Source organism: Etheostoma cragini, chromosome 17 (assembly GCF_013103735.1).
Source record: "Etheostoma cragini isolate CJK2018 chromosome 17, CSU_Ecrag_1.0, whole genome shotgun sequence".
Lineage (NCBI taxonomy): Eukaryota > Metazoa > Chordata > Actinopteri > Perciformes > Percidae > Etheostoma > Etheostoma cragini.
In genome coordinates this window covers 18,031,380-18,040,070 of record NC_048423.1, presented here as the reverse complement: position 1 = coordinate 18,040,070, position 8,691 = coordinate 18,031,380, and the positions used below count along the sequence as shown (strand labels likewise).

At 41.2% G+C, this 8,691-nt stretch overlaps 1 protein-coding gene across 4 annotated transcripts in view; it reads right to left on the bottom strand.

The window, feature by feature from the left end:
• The window catches only part of cdh23 (cadherin-related 23), a 180,597-nt gene that overhangs the window by 168,954 nt on the left and 2,952 nt on the right, over window positions 1–8,691 (bottom strand). The window contains exon 1 of one of the 4 annotated variants that reach the window (XM_034899155.1): window positions 8,545–8,621. The exons of the other annotated variants lie outside the window; for them this stretch is intronic. The gene's annotated coding sequence lies outside the window, so the exon portion shown is untranslated. Of the gene's footprint in view, window positions 1–8,544; window positions 8,622–8,691 lie in introns of those variants that run through there. 4 annotated transcript variants of the gene reach the window in all.

The window sequence follows — 8,691 nt, the reverse complement described above, 5'->3', positions numbered from 1 at the left end:
CGTGATGTGGTCTTCAATGCAAGCAGGGCCTTTCTGCAGCACTCTACCGCTTCATTGGCTATACTGTCATCATCTATCAATCCTTCCTTTCTTCACCACCTCCGTCACTCTGTCAGAATCACTGCTCATCTTCTGCTCACGACAACATCTTGTACCCGTCTCTCTTTCTGTCTGTATTCCTTTTATTTTTACTCTCTTGTAGGCATGTCTCCCTTTCAGTTCTCTCTTTTTGGTCTAATCTACATTGACTTGTGTCTCTTCTTTTAATTCACTTGGCTAGGCTTGTCCACATGTATACGTATGCTGTAGTCATGTCAAACGGTTTCTCTTTGTGCTAGGCTTTGGCAGATAATTATATCTCCTCTGTCCTGATGTCAAATATCAACAAAAATGCATGTCTTCTGTGGGTTGTGTATTTGTTGTTTTGTCATGTTAAGTGTGGATCAAAGATGGCTATTTTCATGTTACTAAAGGGAAATAAAAAGTATATATATATATTCCTTAAAAATGGTAGGATAGCCTAAGACTGCCTTCAAGGCTTTTTTGTTGCAAGAGTTATTATTCACCTGTGATTACTTAATCATTAGTTTCACAGTTTTGCATCAGGCCTTTAAAATCTCAGACTATTTTGAGTCCATTAAATCAAGTTCAATGTTTACACTTGTACTTGTCCCACATGCCCAAGATCCTGCCGTGAATCCAGATTTAAAGGGCAAGCTATTTAATAGCCTAGAAATGATTATTAGGAACACATACAGCTCCGACTGGGCAAAGCCTAGGATGGCTGAGATCCAAGTGTATTAAATGAATTGTGGTCCTATAGCTTATGTGACAGTAATGTGTGATTACTGTAGATAAATATCTGGACCCACTGTGTTCTCCTTAGAAGGGCTTGCCTGCCCACATGGCTGTATCTCCTGGCTCACAGTACTCAATATTATTGATTACATGGCAATTGTGTCTGACTTGCCTTAACCTCAAAAGGCACCCTTCTCAGAGGGAGTGGTGGGCCTGAGCCAGCAGCCAAATTCAGCCAAGATTATTGTAGCAAATCAATGGCAGATTTCTGCCCGCCCTCGGCCCTCATGAAAAAGCCATCACTCATTAGCACAGTGATCACAGACAGATTAGTAGACATTTGGCTTTATCAGGGAGGAGGGAGGGGAGGCCATGCTCTGATGAGCTGAGTAATGTATTCCTTCCCGCCCTCCTGATCTCTTCATCTCCAACACATGACATGAGTTTCTGAAAACCTTACTCAGCAAACTTCACTCACATGACAAGAGCTCAATTTAAATGGGATGGCATTTGGACTACAGAGCATGTAGTGCTTTCTAAGTAGAAATGATAATCAAACTGACACAGCACATTGATGCTGAGTAAACTGTTCACTTTGGTCGGGTCATCTATGAAAATGCTGATGTTCCACTTTCTCAACAAATTACAGGTAAACAATTATATCTCCTACTAGACAATGACGCACAAATCCTGCAACCATAGCGGTTAGCACATTTTATTTGGACTAACCTTTTCAGACAGAAGGCTCCATATGATCCATGAGTTTTTCTCCATCTGTACAAATCTACGTAAAATCATTAAATAAGTCAGATGTTGATCAATTGTGAAACATGACATGAAACGCTTCAGCAGGTCCCTGCTGATTGGCTTCTTCAGAAATCAGTTGGACTACACTGTACACGAAACATCTATTGCATGTTTGTGTTCAAGGGGGGGAGGGGGGTTCTTTAAGGATAGAGGGTCATATTCTGAACAGATCGTAAAGCTCCTTGAAGCTCCTTGCTCCTTGAGAAGTTTGAGATTTGTGATATTGGTAAATATATTTTTATATATATTAGAGCTGGGCAGCGATTACATTTTTTTGCGATAATTTCTCTGATTAATCGCAATTAATCGCAAAATTAAATAATTAATTCAAAAGTATTGTATATAGTGCAATTTTTTTTAGATGTTCTGCCATATGAACAAAAGTGCCGTTAAATGTGTTCTGCAAAAACTTACCAGCATTTTCTTTATGAAGTAGCAATTAAATAAAATATTTAGTGTACATCTCAACCTAAACAATGTATTTATCATGTCCAGAGTTGAATTCCATCTGGTTGGAACGTCTGGCATAAGCGACTCCTTCTCATGTCCACGTTGTTCTGTTGTTGATCTAACTCTGCAGCCTTGCTGGACTGGGTTTAGAGCCCCACAACTTTTCTGCACTTCGCAAGGACACTGTCAAACACGCTGTTAGGCAGAGACACTGAGGGACACTGTCTAACGCGCTGTAAAGCAGAGACACTGTGACAGAACGCTGGACACCATGCGCAAAGCAGGGGACATGATCAGAAGGCAGAAGGCTCGCAGCAGCGATCAGATTTCGTATCTATTCGTACTATCTGAGCTAACTGCGGGGACTTTATTTGACACATTCCACTGCTGTGCAACTTCAATCAAGTGTCCCGCGCGTACATGTTGTAGCGTGGTCGCTTTTGCAGTCCTCTCCTTTTCAAACAACTCCTGTATTTTTCTTGTGATGGTGTCTTGAGGGAATCTCATACCTGCCGTCGTCGTTGCGATTCTCAGACCGATGTCCTCTAATGGGCCTGCATCGTGTAGCTATCCACGTTGCTATGGTATTTGTTAGCGTCTCTTGCCTTTGCTTATCTCCACTTACCCACACGCTGCATCCAACGTAGTCTGCCGAAGCCTCGCGCCACTGTGTGTGTCGTTGAATGATTTGCTGGTAGCAACTGTCACGGTGATATTTCAGACTGGAAGTACTCCGGTCATAAGAAAATTCAACTTTGCAGTATTTACAAAGCCTGTGAGCAACAAACTTTTACAATAATAAAGAAATAATAAAAACTGCGTTAACGCGCAATAAAAAAATTGTCGGCGTTAATTAATTAATGAGTTAACGCGATAATAACGCGTTAACTTGCCCAGCCCTAATATATATATATATATATATATATATATATTTACACACACAGAATTGACTTGACTGGACCCTCCTCTCAATTAAATTATCACCAAATCCCTGCTAGGCAAACAACAGTGACAGGTAGTTGGAGACGCTGTGTGCTACTGCTGTGATCATGTATGGGCTGACAGTAAAGCTAAACTCTGTGGTAGATATGGAGGCAGCTTACACAGGATGTAGGGAGATGGTAATGACCAGAACAGAAAGGAGCGCTGCAAGGCACCACGTTACAGCACACTGACATAAAACACTTGAGCAGGGACAATTCATACACACCCTGTCCTGTGTTGACCAACACCAGTGTGTGTGTGTGTGTGTCTGTGTGTGTCTGTGTGTGTCTGTGTGTGTCTGTGTGTGACATGGGGCCTGAGGGAGGGGTGGGGGCTGATTAGAGTTCTCTTGAGTAAATAGTAGGGGAGAAGCCTCCTCCGGTGCCACACACTGAGACACAGCTGGGTCAGACAGTCTACTGCATTTGTGAAGTGGATGCTGCGGAGCTGTGTCTGCAAAAACTGAATGAACACTGTTTGTGCAATGATGAGGGTAACATATTGATGACACTTTATCTTGTAAAGGCAGCTACTGTACTCTACTGCAGAGTCAGTGAATACTGCTCAGGTGACATGGTAAAAGAGGGACAGCATACATTAAACCAATAAATGAGTCAATACTTACAATACAAAAAGGTCTTTAAAAAGACGTCATAATGTACTGCAGCATCAGACTAGGCCCTAAAGTAATTTGCGCCATCCATAGCTGATGTTCTCCACATCCAAAGACCAATACATACAAGATGTATGTGCTAATCATTACAGAACTGTCTTAATATCAGTGGAGTATATTGTAATATTCACTGAAGTACATAATTGCATAATAAAAACACCAATTCATGCTCATCGTATTGGTTCAAATGATTGCAGTATTTTAGAAAACAAAAATGCAAAAGATAAATGTTCAAATTCTTATTTATTTATTGTTGTCTGTATTGCATTTCTTAAGAGTTGTGAACTGTGGACTAATAGATCTCAATTTTATATCTCAGGGTCTGCTTTGATTTGACAGTCCTTTCCTCAGCTAGGTGGTGGCACAGGTTCTGGTCCTGGCTGGTGTGCCTGTAAGGGCCATCTGACCTCTGCAGCAGCCCGGTTCCTCCACACCCTGCACTGGCTACCTATAAGAGACACTACTTGCCTACCATGCTCACATGGTTAAACCATACATCCCACGCCTGGCTATCGCTCAAAAAAGTCATTTCCATTTCCCATTTGCTGTCCTGGCTCCCCATTGGTGGAATGAGCTCCCCATTGGTGAAATGAGCTCCCCATTGACATGAGAACAGTTCGTAACATATATATCTCATCCATACATTGTATGTTGTCATACATGTACAGACAACAATGATCACTGGGATCCTCCATTCTGCCTTTTGTCCCGCTCAATTTCAAGATTATGACGAAGCAGTTAAGCTGCCTTGATGGATTTATTACAAAAGAATTTGTAATAATAATGATAATTCTACATAATCAGCTATATTAAAATTAAAACTAAATCATAAAATAGTGTACAGAAATAACGTAAATGGAAAAAAATAAGACAACTAACATGACTCAGAAGATATGAACTTCAAAAACCAAAGAAACCTGCTACAAAAGATGTGTAGCATGCAAGCAACCATGTCTTCTGCTGCTACCTCCTTTTTGCCTGAGTGCAGACTGACATAATTTTAGCTTTGATTTTAGACTTTTAGTGCTTTTGTGGACAAATTGTAGTGAGAACATAATGATACACTCCATGACTGTTTCCTCTCATCCATCCACAGATAAAAAAAGCACAGATCAATGCGCTGTCAAGCCCCTTTGTCTTCTGCTCTACTTTTATTCCAATGAATCACAATGTTTTCAGTTTACTCTAGAAAACTTTTCCCGCTTCGGTCCCCCTACAGGTTGGACGTGGAATTGTCCATTACATTACATTATGCAAGTTTGCCAGATCTGGTAGCGGATCTGTAGTTTGCATGAACTAGACAATGTAATGTAATGGACAATTCCACGTCCAACCTGTAGGGGGACCGAAGTGGGAAAAGTTCTCTAGTGTTGCTTTAACAGCTTTTATAAGACAATGAGATGCATTGTTCATGTGTTTTCCTCGTTTTAGTTATCAAGTACTAATGATCTCAATGTCTTTTAGCCTCATCTTTCCACTAGTCTGCAATTTTTCATCTTCCTCGCTCAAACATTACGCCAGTAAACAAATTCAAAGCCTCCATAATGTGAACTGATTGCCTCTTCCCCAAATTTCAATGCCAGGCTTACTTTGCACTTGGCCATTATCCACTGCAATGAGCCCGGCAAAGCTGTCCCGGCAGAGGCCTGTGTGTATATCAGACAACATATAAACAGACAGCTGTGTCAGAGGGCAGCCGATAGCCTGAAGAGACTATTCATCTCTTTTTGTCTCTCTCTTTGTTGGAGCGCAGTCATTCTCCCCTGCCAACAGCTGACTGGTTGAAAGATCAAAACACACCATTTAGAGCTCCTCTCCAGCACAGATGACCTTTGCATCTCAACACTTCACCTCTCTCCTCATTTAGGCCTGCTGCCTCCCATTTTATTTCACCCTCCTAGTGTCCCCCCACCACCCCCACCCCCCACTCCCACCCCCCACTCCCACTCCCACCCTGTCCGCCCTCTCTCTGTGCTGTTTCAGCCCCACTTCAGGCAGCATGCCATGTGTAAATGCCAACGTCGAGGATTTGTCACACAACAAAGCTGCCGTAAAACTGCAGTTTTGTTTGTTTTACATTGCATGGTTTATTTGCAATGGAGACCATGACAAAATGGTATTTGTACCAGATTGGATATGAATCCCCAATGTTGTAACAGTGAGATAGGAAAGGCCTCCATCCTTCCTGCAAAGAATGTACATTTTCAAATTCCCTCAATATGGTTTCCCACGTACACAATAATGAATAAATACAGGATAGACAAGGATTAGTAGCAATAGACTACAAAAAGATGACTGTAGTCAGATAGTTGGGTTTACAACCAACTACTATATATTTAAGCAATTATCTTCTCTAAAAAGGTATTGTCAAATGATCAGGTCTGCTCCCCTGTAACACAACTGGCTGAGCAAAATCATCTTCTCAGCCCTAGGTTTAGAAATGAGAAAAGGTCGGACGCGTGCAATGATCATAATCACAAGTACTAGGACTGTTGTACAGACATATACCTAAAGCAGCCTGAAAAAGGCACAACACTGACATTTAAGGTCTGTGAGCTTAGTGTTAAAAGCTGTCACCTTGAGACCACTGTGCTGAAACCACAACAGTGCATTATTCTGTCAGCAAAAGAAATACCCCACTGTTTAAATTTGGTTGCAATAAAAAAAAAGCTGTCAATTGCAACCCTGAATATGTGAAAGTGAGCAAAGAAACTTGGAAAAAAATCCATTCATGAGCCCCGTCGCCCAATAGTTGCTCCAGAGCAGGTACATAGACTATTCAGATGCTTTCACAGCTGGTAATCAATGCCAAACCGTTCCCAATGGTTCCTCTCACAATTTCCACAGATTGGCTAAGCTACAAAAATGATAGCAATACCATGGGAAAAAATGAGATGCTTTATATTAATACCTAGCACTTTTCCAAAACCTAAAATGCATTCTCTTCCATCCCTATTCCTCGGGTTCACCATTCTTCACATCCTCACACCCTGCTCAGCTGCCTGTCTGAGACCTTATGGGATAGTCCAGTAGAGTCACTGTATCTGCAATTCATTCTTCTATCACTCATATTGGGTTTCATTTGAGCCCGTCAGTCAAGGTCTCTGACAGATATGGACTCTCCATTTCACTTTTATTTTTTTTCTCCCTTTTCGTATTCTGAATGAATTCAAGGTGAGTGACTGACACTCAGAAAGGGGCATCCTCCCCCTCTTAGTGCATCATGAACAACTCTCCACTTTATCACATACACAATACAACTTTTTTAGATTCTTTGAATGTGAGACGATATACTATTAACATTATGAAATACGTTATGGTATACTTTGTAGCAGAGGTGACAATAGCAGCTGATCACAATTTAGTAGTAGTGAGGATGACATTGAACTGACAACCTGGGATTACTGGGGCCACAATGGCCATGCAACATATTTCAGTAGGAATAGTGACAGCATTTCCTCAGAGTCAGAAACAAGCTTGATCAGTTATTTTGTCACAACTCTGATTCTGTAGAACCCACCTAACCCATTATTATATGCACTGTATAATCTGATAGTTTGGAACGCAATATTAGTCTTAAAAATAAAAAAGAATTAGGGAAATATTTGTGAATTTCTGCTAGAGTATATTTTATGTATGCTTACCATTCAGACTGTAATGGTCCCTCATGTCATATATTGCACTACTGGTGAACATACTGTATACAAAAGTCATGGTATAACATTTTCTATGCATATTCTATGTATTTATGTGCATTTGCATTAAAGGTTTGGATAAACTAACGCTTTTTGCTATGTCAACCAACAGTTTGTCCAAATACAGTAAACCTGCCTTGTTAGGATAAACATCCAAATCCACATAATATCATCCAGGCCTGTTGATATTAGCACTTTAAATAATTAACTGTTTTACATGAAATCATGATTTAAGCACCTGAGCAAAACATTGTCACTGGCTATATATAAGTATAAGCCAGGACGTAAAATGTCATACTGTAAAGCTGCTTTACATTATCTGCAATGCCACTGTTGCACCAGCTGTCTATGAAGAAATTCCTGCATGAAGACTTAAGAGCAATTCTATAAAATATGTAACTGTAGCTGCTGTACAGTTACTAGATAGATAGATAGATAGATAGATAGATAGATAGATAGATAGATAGATAGATAGATAGATAGATAGATAGATAGATAGATTTATTGGAGAGAAAATACTGACCCAAACCGCAGGATTAATAGTTGTAGATCCTCAAATTGAGCGGTGTTTCCCTTTAACCTGGCGTTGTCGCTGCCGCGTTCAGGTGACACATGAATAAATTAGTGGGCACGACGGCGCTTCCCAGCAGGCACCTCTTGAGTCGCCGGGGCTACCTGAGATAACGGTGTACACCGGACACCTCTACGCAGGCATGCACACTTCTTCCCGTAGCCTGGCTGCTTACTGCGCTAATAAGATACCAAGTTATGAAACAACAGCAACAGCTGGAATGGACCATTACGGAAGACAAAACTTAAAGACTAATATTGTATTGGCCAAAAAACCTAGCCGATCTTCTCATTGGACAGACAGCTCATCGAAACATGACTTAATTAACTACTTCTACAAGTCCTCTTCGTTGCGCACATTCAGGACACGACGCATCACCATAAGCCAAAGTAAGAGAACTGTTAGCGTAAAAGTCGACAATTACCCGTAGGAGGGAAATGTTAAAGCACACAATGAAAAACATTGTCCTTTGTGTGAAAAGCTATTCTCTGCCGCAGTCGTCCCACCACCCCTGCTTTGTGTGTATCAGCTCATAGCAGGAAGATCATGTCATCATATTGTCCTACCTTCCTCGTCCGTGTCCGTCGCTGGCTGAGCGCCTTTAGGTTCGATTGCCTGTCCTGCTGTGATGCGTTACCAAGTATCTGCTACCCCCCCTCTCTCTCTCTTATGTCCCCCTTCTTTCTCCCCTTTCTGTCTCTCTCTCTCTCTCT